This window comes from Ornithodoros turicata, chromosome 10 (assembly GCF_037126465.1).
Source record: "Ornithodoros turicata isolate Travis chromosome 10, ASM3712646v1, whole genome shotgun sequence".
In the NCBI taxonomy this organism is placed as follows: domain Eukaryota; kingdom Metazoa; phylum Arthropoda; class Arachnida; order Ixodida; family Argasidae; genus Ornithodoros; species Ornithodoros turicata.
Genome location: NC_088210.1, coordinates 32634515 through 32647152, shown reverse-complemented (window position 1 = coordinate 32647152; position 12638 = coordinate 32634515). Strand labels below are relative to the sequence as shown.

General features: G+C 43.7%; 1 protein-coding gene across 1 annotated transcript in view; it reads right to left on the bottom strand.

The window, feature by feature from the left end:
- Positions 1–3861, bottom strand: part of LOC135369946 (neprilysin-1-like) — a 30887-nt gene extending 27026 nt beyond the window's left edge. Inside the window, exon 1 of the mRNA XM_064603552.1 lies at positions 3764–3861. The gene's annotated coding sequence lies outside the window, so the exon portion shown is untranslated. The remainder of the gene's footprint in view (positions 1–3763) is intronic.
- Between the last annotated feature and the right edge of the window lie 8777 nt (positions 3862–12638).

Sequence of the window (12638 nt, the reverse complement as noted above, 5' to 3'; positions counted from 1 at the left end):
TACCGTGTATTCACACGAGCGACATCCTCACGGAATATTCTTGTGGAAGAAAAAGCGAAAAGAAAAAGTTCCGTCCCCTGTTATTTTGAGCATTCACACTTTGCGGAATATCGGGAGTGGCGTACTGCGCATTTAGCAGACGACACCGTCAGCGTGTTTTCCTGTCGTCTGCTACGGGAATATCTTGTGGCGTACTGCGCATTTAGCAGACGACACTTAGCAGACGACACCGTCAGCGTGTTTTCCTGTCGTCTGCTACGGGAATATCTTGTGACTGCGTGGCAGGATATTCCCCACGGTTAGCAGTGTACGTGAAGACACGACGTTGAGCGCTCGCGCTTACGTGACACCAGAAAGCTATGGCGCTTTTCGCATCTTCCGCTTCTGGGGGAATGTCGCTCGTGTGAATACACGGGAGATCTATACCGAAGAAACCCTCCCCAAGCAGCACAATATCTTGGCCCAACATTGGACCGATATTGAACCAAGATGTTGTGCTGCTTGGGCCATCCTGGGGTTTCTTCAGTGCGGATTAAAAAAAAAAACGGTCACGTCCATCTTGGGTATGAGGGGTTAGTCTTTTCTGAAGAGTATGGACAGAATGACGTGGTACACAATTAAATGAAGAGAGAGTAGAAAGTCACTGAAAAGGTTAGCCAGCTGCAGGACTCGAACCCACATCTTATACCCCCTGTCACACGGGTACTTTCGATCCGCGTTGAGCCAATGCTCATCAAACTTAATGCGGATCCGGCGCTGCTACACGGACACGTTCGATCCGGATAGAACTCCGATCCTTCTTAACCCGATCCAGTTCCCTAAACGGGATTGAGATTCTCGAGACAGCTTGAAGACCGTCACTGGCATCCTCGAGCTCAGTGAATTTGTGGTAGTAAGCAAAAACATACAGCAATTTGGAATTGTTCCTGTACCAGTCCATGGAATTTCACGTCGATGGTTTTAGTCTAGGTTTGACAGGCGACTGCGCTTTCCAATTTGCTTAATCTCGACCATTCTCGACACCACGCTCCCCGTAAATACATAGTAAACGGCACAATACGGGAAGCGGATGCGGTTATTCTCGACTTTTTAGGAAAATATTTGTCATGCGCATTGAGTTGGACTGTGTAACATCATATGGCGCACCGAATGCTCTTGAGAAACTCGATGCGGATCGGATTCAATCCACATTGAAACTGTCGTGTGACAGAGGCACTTGAGGCTTTATGTCTTCGGTGTTCCAGCCTCATACAGAACACGAATTACCATCGAGTTCGACGTAATTAAGTGGCTCACCTTGAAACACGAATATTACCTTCGTCTCGCTAGCATCTGCCATGGACTGAATAAATGGTGGCGCGATTCATAAACATGTTATCCTCCAAGCACGGGACTCCATGTACCTGATGACTACCCGCTGAGCTCTATGCTTCGCTGCGGGCACCGCGGGTAATCTTGTTACGAGGACACCCCGCGGTCATCCTTTCAGACCATACGTGTAGAGGGTAACGCCTTGCTTTACATTTTGATATTTATTTTTTTCTTATAGAGAGGGTGAATGTTGATTACAACATTTTTTACACTATATAGAAACACAGTTATTAATAGAAGGATGTACGAGAAACGCCTTGTTAAACAGCGGAGTGATTTGATTTGTTTAAAAACTCGAGAAAAACATGGAGAAGATGGGTCGACGCTACAGCGAAAGAAGCTAACTTACAGTGACGGAGTGACTTTTTACGGGTTAAATGCCTCTCTCAAGTTCAAGGGGGAAAAAAATCGGGCGGTATTTTTCAATCTGTAATTCAGAGAGAAATCGGGCAGTAATTGTGCATTCGGGTGTTATCGGGTGTTTTCTGTTTCTCCTCTTGTCCTTTCTAAACCCCTTTCCTAATATTTTTTTTTTATATTTTCTTGTGGGTGACCTACCAGCGTTAATCTCCGAAGGCGTAGACGGTGCTGACACACATGGACGTGTTTCTGGGAACGTAAGTGACCCATTCTTACACCTTGCGACCTTTGTTCTTCTTTAGTGGAGAACATCAGTTGAGGATTTCAGAGTGAATGGAATTCGGGGAAAAATCGGGTTTAACCCGAATTGCTCGGGGGTCATTTCGGGGGGACATAACCAGGCAGAATCGGGTTTAACCCGAAAAAGTCACTCCCTACTTACACTCCACACTTTCCTCACTTAATAAAATAACTTACAAAAAAAAAAAGAAAGAAAGAAAAAAGACTTCATCATTCATGTCATTGGGATCATTTGTACTCATTGCGCAAAGTGTAGATATTGCAGTAAAAAAAAAAAAGCCTGCCGGTATTTTGAACGAAGACGATCCCGATCCGAATCGAAGGTTCGCGAGATTAACATTCATCACGCACCTTTCTCCGTAAAGCATCCCACGATTTTTTATTTATTTTTTGTTCGCGTCACGCATTGACAATAGACACGCAAGGGCATATATTGGTGTGATGGATGATGTTCAGATAGGTGATTCATCATCCCCAAGCATCTATGCCTTTCCTTTCTGTTTTTTTTTTTTTTAATGAACATACCCCCCCCCCCCTCAAGCATCCAGCTGGCTTTGCATTCTTTTAAAATAGCGATCAAACTACCTTATCTTCGTATACTATCTGATCGATAGCGCCGGTAAATTATTCCTACGCTCTCGTTTTCTCTCGTTGTGTGCTTAAGCTTTACGAGAAACGATATAGAAGTGGCAATGTGTATCTCATTCCTTACGTGTAATTCTACACCAAATTATTATTACTTCTTTATTAGTACTACTCCTATACTTAAGAAGTAATTATTATTACTCCTTTATTATATTACTACTCATTTATTTTGTACCGTTAACCCCTTCCGGGGCTGTTACAGGTGAGGAGGAAACAACAACAACTACAGTACAAAATAAGTACAATGAAATATGCATCAGGATGCATATATACTAAAGTCGCGATTGGTTACGATCAGTTCATCGGGGAATTCTGCAGGCAGTGTCACTTCTCTTGCGTTCTTAGAAACGACAAATATTTAAAAACATATATCTTTTTTTTTGCGAGCTGTAAAGATTTTATGATCCGCATTTTATTTAATTTCGTTTTCTACTCCAATTCGAGTAAATATGAATATGATTACCATTTGTAGCGCTCTTTCTATAGTTCGAATTCGCAGAACAATGTCTGCAGTCGAAAATAAAGCATCAATAATTGCCATTCGAAGTGTGGTGTGAAGGATGTAAGGCTGGCAGTCGACCTTCTGCTAAGAAAGATAACGGAACAGAAATCGCAACATGCGTTTAGAATCTACAGTCGACACGTACTGACCATTTTATCGCAAGACAAGTGTACTTACGTTCAATAATAGTACGTTCGGAATAACGTGCAGTGATCAAAATGATATCAATTCAAATTGGCAGGCGACATCCTGTTAAAAAAAATAACAGAGCAGAATTGAAACAACGTGAAAGTACTCAGAATGCATAACGACCGATGAATAGTCTTTGGAGTGCATAATTATTCTGCGCAGAATTGTGCACAGAAAGAGAACGTAGATTGCAAACACACAGAGGGCAAAATTCACGCAGACAGACCAAGTTTTTGATAAAAAAACCAAGGAAGCTACATCTCAAAAGCCCCACGACGTTATCTTTGAAACGTTAAGTCGACACACACACACGGTCTGTCATCACACAACGAACTACTAAAGAGCACTGACAGACTTCGAAAGAGCGTTTGACACATCCACTCAAAAGCTACTCACCTGCTGCACATCGCGTGACTTGATTGGGGCGAACTTTGTGTTTGAGCAGACGGCGGTATTTGAAGATGTCTCGTGCGCTCCGCTAGGTGGACGAATGAAACGGGCGCGCTTGTCAAGACGCTGGATAAGCGCTTTCGTCGGATCGATCGTCCAATCAGTGCGCGCGTGAGGTCTACTCTCGACACCCCCGTTCATTCCGCGCGAAAAGGGTCGTCTGCTGGGCCGTACTCTACTAAGAAGGACACGGAAAACAAAAGAAAAAAAGAAAGCTTTGTTTGTGATAGCTTACTGATCTGTAGCTGGCTTATGTACAGCTATACACTGTAAGAAAAAAAGGAGTACTTTTACTCCTTTTGGGGACTAAATGCATTGCCACAAAAAAATAGTCCCTTTCGGGGAGTAAATGCACGGGAGTAAATGAATGCCACAGAGTGGAGACTGCATTTCACGCGCTGTTGTAAGAGTCCCAGGTACATAATTCGTGCGCATGCATGGAAATACTTTGAAGCAAACCGTCAACCGTGATATATCGCGTTATATAAAATCTTGCGCCATACATAGGGCACAATTTGCGAAGAAAGTTGCGCTAAGTGTTCCTTACTCTGTGTGGCTGGAAAATTGCTACGTTGTCTGAGGTACACAGCCTTATGCCATCAAATTGACCAAGGGCACATATTGACGCAGACTGTTGCATTCAGGAGACCATTCGCGAAGTTCAGTGACAATTTGCAGTCCTGGGGAGTAAATGTCGGGTTAGGGGACTAAAATGGGGAGTAATTGCAATCTAGGGGAGTAGAAGCTGCAATTACTCCCCGTTTTACTCCTTTTTTCTTACCGTGTATCTCTAACAACGCCGAATATCCTCTGGATGTACGAATAACGTCCTACGGAATTCGTACGTCCGATGGACATCCCTCGGATATACATCGGACGTACGAATGCGTTAGGACGTTATTTGTACGTCCAGAGGATGTTCGGTGTTGTTGGGGTAGTTACTTAGCAGTTAAAAGCTGACGAAAGCGATGCGTTAAGTGCGTCAGGCAAACGAAAGCTCACTACTGTGGTCTTTGGGGTGATTGTAAGAAAAATAAACTGGAGTTATATTGTGGTGGTTTTAGTATCACGAATAATAGTAAAGGCTGGTTAAAAATAACCACTAAAACGGTATAGTTAATATTGCGCTACTTTTTGCGGTAACTTCGAACTTTTTCTAGCAGCCAGAATGAGCTTGTAGCGTTTGAGACAGGTCGCAAACAATAAGCAAACAAGAAAGGGTGTTTCAACACCACAGTTGTACTGAAAGATACTATATCAATAATCACGTTTTTGTGCTTATATTTGAGATGCGTAATTCTTCTACACAGCACAAAAACGTAGCAAAATGGACACGTGAAATGAGCAAAACATAAATAGAATGCAGAGGAACTGCGTAACATTCGGTGCACATAAAAGCAATAATTGGCTCCCACATATAGTGATAATGTACGTATTGAAATTTTGTTGCGAGACACTACAGTAAAGCGATTTATGACTTATCTGAACTAGCAGAAAACAGCACAAATGGACGCGCGTAATAGATGTAGGAAACAAACTTCATGCTAAGACCAGAATGTACAAAGTGCGAGGACGTAGACTGTGCTTGCTGAATGGATATTGTGCTTATTGTGCTACAATGCGAAATTTTCGAAAAAAAAAAAAATACGAATCATTCTACACAGCCACGCAAAACGAAAAGAAAAAAATAAATACTGCGCGTTTAGAATACATTGTTTCAAAATTTTAAAAAGAACGGAAAACAGAAGCGCTAGAACGTCCAGGTTTGCATCGCATAAGAGCCGTAAAGTTGGCTTCACCTTGCTATACGTGTCTGTGCAGTGAAAGCACGCTTTACAGCGCCGTGACTGCTACAAAAAGAGAGGGATAATATTTTCGCACCTCTCGGTGCGTTATAGTAACTCTTTTATTATGTAATCCGGTACTTAGACAAAAATACCTTTCCCATTGTCATGTTTAATCAACCTCGTCACTTACACAAGAAAAGCAGCCAAGTAGTAGATAAGTACTTGTATCCTTCCACTGTAACATAAATCAGATATAAAGGTGCTCTTCGTTCTCCTTTTTTTTTTTTTTTCGTAAGGTCCGCTTACTTATTCGGAGCACACATCTTAGAGGCGGCGATTTGCACCGCCCTGGCGTTGATATACACGCTCATAATGTCTTCACGGGCAAGGTCAAACCTTAATAAGATAGAAGCACCGCTAGGGGCGCTACAGGAAGACGATATATATCAGCTTGACGCTGTAACGGAATAAAAGGGGGGAGACTAATAGAATGCGACGATAAGCGAGGAGCTGGTGTCGTAGCTAAGCCTATTCCTCGTAAGCTGGGTAAATGGTCCAGTCCTTGTTTGTGGCGCCTAGGGGAAGAAGAAGAAGAAGAAAGAGAAACAAAGGTGGCTCTCTCGGACATGGGGGGGGGGGGGGGGGGGGAAGGAGGATGTGCCACTTCCGCGTTCGCACTGCGTCCCTCAGGGGTGGTTGTATGTATGCAGAGAAAATTAACGCTTACAAAACAAGGCACAGTGGTATAATGAAGCAGGACACGCGCTAGCTAGCAACTACAAAAAGCTTAAGGGTATGGCACAGAGAGAGGTAGGTCCAGAATTTTTCTGAGGGGGGGGGGGGGGGTCCTGCCTTGGACAGCATGCTATTACACCACCAAGATCAATTGAAACTCTATGTAACGACTGAAATTGAGGGGGTCAGGACATCCCCCCCCCCCTAAATCCGCTCCTGGGCACAGAGATATGGAACGGAGAGACTTGCAGAGGAAATCGCCAAGCCAAGTTTTTGAGATAACAGCAACAACAACGACAACTTGATTTTAATGATGCTTATTCGGGAGTTTCATCGCCAGGGACGACTCTCGACCCCATTACTGGCGATAATGTGGTGAAATGGAATAATGAGTCACATCACAGTGATGACTGAAGTCCTAAACGGTGTCCAGAAAGTTTAGAAGTGTTTTTATATGGCTTTTCGAGAGGGTAGATTACGAGGGAATGCCTTATGTAAACTACTGAAAACCCGTAGCCCATGCTATGTTAGAAAGAAATCATGTAGCAAATAATATGAAAGCAAGAGAGGTTCACACCAGATGTACCTTCTCACTCGGAAACAAATTCGGGGCTACTGTTTTTGAAGTCGACATGTAGCGAGGAACTAGCTCAATTTAATGTACTACACTCTTAAAAAACAAACTTCACCGCATAGTACGCTCCTAGCCAACCATAATCTATAATGGTATCGTTATCTACCCCGATTTGTTGAAAACGAGAGGAGTACGCCTTTTCTGTGACACTTATGCTGTTCATAATAGTCACAAAAAAGGCGTACGCCTCCCGTTTTCAACAAATCAGGGCAGATAACGATATCATTCGAGATGATGGTTGGCTAGAAGCGTGCTATGCGGTGAAGTTCATTTTTAAGAGTGATAGCGTTGTTCGTAGCAGCGCGGTTTATTGCAAATTTAGATGTATAAGGCTGTTTTGCCAACACACTATGAATATACTAAAAGCCCCAGTCCATAGGGCTGATGACCGATCTCTCTGAGTCATTTGGTTGCGAGTTGGGTCCAGGACTGCCCACTGTGACGTCATGATCATAGTTCTCCCCGTAATGTAAAAGCCGCGACTTTGTTATTATTATCGTAGGGTTGATCTCGCACTTGTCACTGAAGGATAAATTTTCGCGAGAAAAAAAAGAAAGGAGCTTCCGTGGCTCCGTTGAATAATACGTTCGCCAACTCAGGGTTGCAGTTTCGAACCTGACCGAGGACGTTGGAACCTTAAGGTTCCAGACACAAGTTCAAGGGTTCAAGGGTTCACAGGTTCAAGGTTGTACACCAGAATTCTGGTGTACAAAATCACTCCAAATACCGACCGCTGGGGCGTCGCTGATGAGCGTAGTCGTGACGTAAAGCTACGAATTACATATATTATTATTATTATACATTATTATAATTATATATATACTATTAATATAGGTCGAGGCAAATGAAAAATGAAACGGCCACGAAGTTTTACAGTTGTGGAAGGAAAAAAACGTGGACAACAGATTTCAGAGAAGTTAGGAACACTAGTTTACTATATAGGGAGATATTAAAAGTTAAATGGAAAAGGGTCGACGTTTCGACAGTGGCACTGTCTTCGTCAGGACAAAAGGTTTGACTTGACAAAAGGACTCTTGTCCTGACGAAGACAGTGCCACTGTCGAAAAGTCGTCTCTTTTCCATTAAACTTTTTAATATCTCCCTATATGTAATAAACTAGTCTTCCTAACTTTGCTAAGATCTGTTGCCCGCGTCTTTTTTCTTCCACAACTGTAATATTAATATTTTTATAATAATTATATTATTATTACAGTCGACCCCCGTTTATCCGGACTTCATTTATCCGGATCCCGCGGTATCCGGACAAAAGGCACAGGAACGGATTTTCCTCCATGTATTTTGTTCTCGTTTATCCGGACTTCACCTTCCGGACTCGGACAAGAATTCCAGGGAACGAAAGTCGAAAATTCTTGTAATCCTGCTTCAGTTATCCGGACTACCGTGAGTAAGAGGAGACGCTGACCCCGCTTCGTCACCCTTTTCGCTGTGTTGGGGTTATTCCCGTCACACGTCAGGGACCTACATTCCCCTGTAGGGGAGACAAGGACAACCGTGCACGATGACCCCCTTTTCTATGTGTGTGCGTTGGGTCACGTTGACCAGTGGAGTCATTTGGAAATATCTCGAGCAACTGTCCGTTTCTAGAGGGGAAAACTCCAACCCGAGGGCCTGCTGCTTACGGCCCGTTGGCCGATGAAGACATTCCCCTAGCTGAGCTGCGATCCCTGATGCAGAGGCTCACTGTGACTGCCGTAGATGATGCTGCAGTTTCTGACTACGTTGACGTTGATAAGAATGATGACGCTTGTGCAGCTATGACTGATGACGGTGTGATTGCTGCTGTTGCCTCCGATGATGTGCAGCAAGACGGTGCCGATGACGCCAGTGAGAAACAAGGCTCCGACATTGACACTTTGCGTCCGCACTGACATTCTTCAAGCAGCGCAACAGCGTGGCTCAATTCTATGCAATTAGCAAAAGTTTGCAGGAATCGAGTGCCTACACTGCTATGTAACAGCTGCCATTGACCAGATTTCGGTGTTTTAATTAAACGTTGCTCTGTAGGACGTTCCTATTCGGTCGTTTCATTTATCCGGATGCCCCGGTATCCGGACGATTTCGCCGTGAACGGCACTGTCCGGATAAACGGGGGTCGACTGTATATTATTGTACATAAATTATATGTATATGTATATTATTTATCTGTTTCTCGTCGTTTACAGCTTTACTGAAACAGTAACGTTCATCCTGAGATATTTGCGCGACCTTGTTCATTTCGTTCTCTAAACGGAGCTCGCACGAAAAAGGACTTTGTGAAGGCAGGAATGAAACAAAAGAGGGACGCAGATTTAAATTATCGCGTAGCGCGCAGAGTTCGTATTAGGGTTCATATCTCGCACTCCACAGCTCATGAACTCCAAAGCCTCGCGATAAGCCATGATACGCAAAACACGCACGTACATGGCACCTGTGATTTTCCAGTAAATTAAATTTCCCTAATTCCTTTTTAAGAGAAACACTGCTAACGTGGATCACGCGGCAGAGTAATTTCACCGCTCGCTGCGGTCGGTGTTATTGGATTAAGACGCAGCTTATACTTGATATAATGCTCCGGTGGCTTAGCGACTGCGAGATTTTTAATAATCCCCGCCTCGTGGCGCTGCTGCAGCCGCTACCCACACGTCCCGTGCTGCGTGTGGCTTTAGGGGATTAATCTGAGTCCCGAATTGGGTACATTGAATGTGCACCGAGTTTGCTTCGGGTCGTTAGGAATGGGTGGGGGATTTTTGTCTGTCTGTTTTTTAAGCGTAATCTTCGGCTCCACCTGCATCTGTTGAGAAATAAAATATGATACAGAAAGCGCACGATATTTTTAAGATGCGTTAATGTTAATGCGATGAAACATTGAATGAAAAGCCCCAGTATTTCGAACAGAGACTTTTATTTTATTGGCCGAAACTGAAGAACAACACCTGTTCGAAATATTAAAATGTCGCTTTTAACGATATATCAGAAGCGCGCGTGCAAGCCCCTATCCCTAGCAGAGTCAGTACGAGGATAAAATAGTTATTCAAATTATCAAAGATCAAGTATTACATCTCGAATGAAATGAAATTGGGTGAAAACGTTGACGAGCGAGGGAACCATACTTTGGAAGAGCTTAGAAAGAAGTTTCATGAGACGTTTAAGAACCATATTGAAGCTCCCCTGGTTCAGTTCTCCCTCAGTGATCGTGAGTCATAAATCATAAATGTATTCGGGTTTTGGTTTGGTTTAGTTTTGGTTAGGTTAGGTTAGGTTGGGTTAGGTTAGGTTAGAATTTGTTGTACCGTATTTTCCGGTGTATAACGCGCACTCGTGTATAACGCGCACCCCTAAGAACGGGCCCAATTGAAAAAAAAAAATGTTCGATGTGTAACGCGCACTGTTAGATAACGCGCAGGACCTCTTCACAACACTTTTTTACTGTATAACGCGCGCGTTGTACACCGGAAAATACGGTATAACCATGTCCATGCCAATACATTTGCGAGAGTTTATGTCGTAGCGACGCTGATTACCCCGACAGCTCGAGGAAAGCCGGAACAGGCTATTGACAGTGGTAGTCGATGGTAAGTTACTAAAAAACTAGCAACTAAGTTACAGTCACAGTTACTCTTTTTTGAAATGTAACTAATTACAGCTACAGTTACCGCGTTGAAGTAACATAATTACCTTACAGTTATCTTCTAAGGAAAGCAAAAAACGGAATAGAAATGTGCATAACTCTCAGAAACTTTCTTTTTTCACTTGTACTACCCTAGCTGCATAGTTACGTATGCCTCGTTATAAACAGATGATTTCCCATGGGGGCTTGATGATGGTGCGCACGTGTTTCCGCTTTGTTTATAATTGGGAGACTACATTTTGCTGGGTGCGTGTGTTACGACGCTTTTCTGTTCGTTCTACTTTTATATATTTTATTTACTTATTTTATTTACTAAATTTACTTATCAGCTTATTAACTTAATCTCATGGGGCTTAAAGGAGCACTGAGGTGACCCCCAGTTTTTTTTATTCTTTTATATTTTTGTTTTTCGGTGCAGAGTGTTCTCCGACGAATAAAATGAGTTCCTGCGAAAGAGCGATGAGCGTAGGTGACCTACAGAGCGCGCGCGCGCGATGGCTCTGTTCCGCGCACCTTCGAAAAATCCTTCTCCTCCTCGTGAAAAGAGCGCATCGCAGAACGAGAGGAGGTCGTGACGTATGCTACTCCCCTGCACGTGGCCAGTGACGTACAGCGCCATCACGTCACGAGAGCATCGTGTCGACCGTCCGCGGGTGCTTTCTCCGATCGTTTCTTTGTAGGTTCGATCGCATAGCTATAAAACGCACCGCAGAGCGAAAATATTTTGCATGGCGACCCCTGGTGGACAGCTTGACAGACGAGGCAGGATTTCGAGCGACGTTAAATGTCACCTCGTACAAGCTCCTTTATACAAGCCCTCATCGCTGCTGTGACATCACAGTAGGAGTTAGTCTACGCCGTCCTGGCTGCGTATTAGAAGAAAAAAATCGCGATATTCCTCGTTGGGAAAAACGGTAGTGTACTTTACAAAACGACACTATAGGTTACTAAAGATATGAAAAAAATCTTTCCAGGAGCGGTACTGCAAACAATACTGCCCCGCGACCTTTCGTCCGTATTCCAAGACACGGTCTTAGGAGAAGAGAAGGCTCCCTTTTGGCCCCCTCCACCGCGTACACACATCTGAAGGGAGGCTCGAGCACTATTCTTGTTAGCGCCGCGAAGCAACTGTGACTATGAGGTGGACAGGTGGAGAGAGGACAGCAGGGGGGTTAGTATGTGTCCTGGGCCGACTTCACGGGGAACTGGGCCGACATGCGTCTGAAAAAAAAAACCGAGGGAAAACCCCGGGCAGCACAGGCGGTGCGTGGATTCGAACCCGCACGTCACCTCTCAGTCTCGGCGTGGAAAGCGATCTCCTAACCACTACGCCACGCCGAGCTGGTCACTACGGGACCGACGCGTGGAAAATATTGCTATAGGGGAGTAGCTTATAGTGACAGTTACAACTTAAACGAGAACGGTAGCTAGTTACAGTTAGAAGTTGCTTTTGTAGGTACGTTGACTAGTTACTGCATAAAGTTACTTTAACTTAATTACTATACCCAAGGCTTTACTGTACGGTAGTGTGAGCCTTTTTCGAATTCTTCTTGATTTACGGAAACAGACGTGAAATATTTTCGCACGTTTTTCACGCGGTCGGAAGAAACGTGGCGCTCCTATTGGGGTACACTGCGTTTTATAGACACGTTCTTTGCCATAAACGTTATTTTTATTATTATCACTTATTTGGTGTTGTGCCCAGCCATCCGGCCTATACTGCTAACGCGTACTACCATATTGACAATATATGAATAACTAACTAACTAAAGAAATTTCTCCATATTTTTCTTTCCTTTCCAATCCAATCCAACTAAAGAAATAAATAAACAAACCAGTTATTGCGCTTTCCATTCTTATTGTAGCATGCTTCGACTCCTAAGCATACAGTTTGATAGTCGAAGCGCGCGTCATTCTGTTTATTTTTTTGCTTTTTCTTATATATACACTCTAAGAAAAAAAGGAGTAAAACGGGGAGTAATTGTAGCTTCTACTCCCCTAGTCTGCAATTACTCCCCATTTTAGTCCCCTAACCCA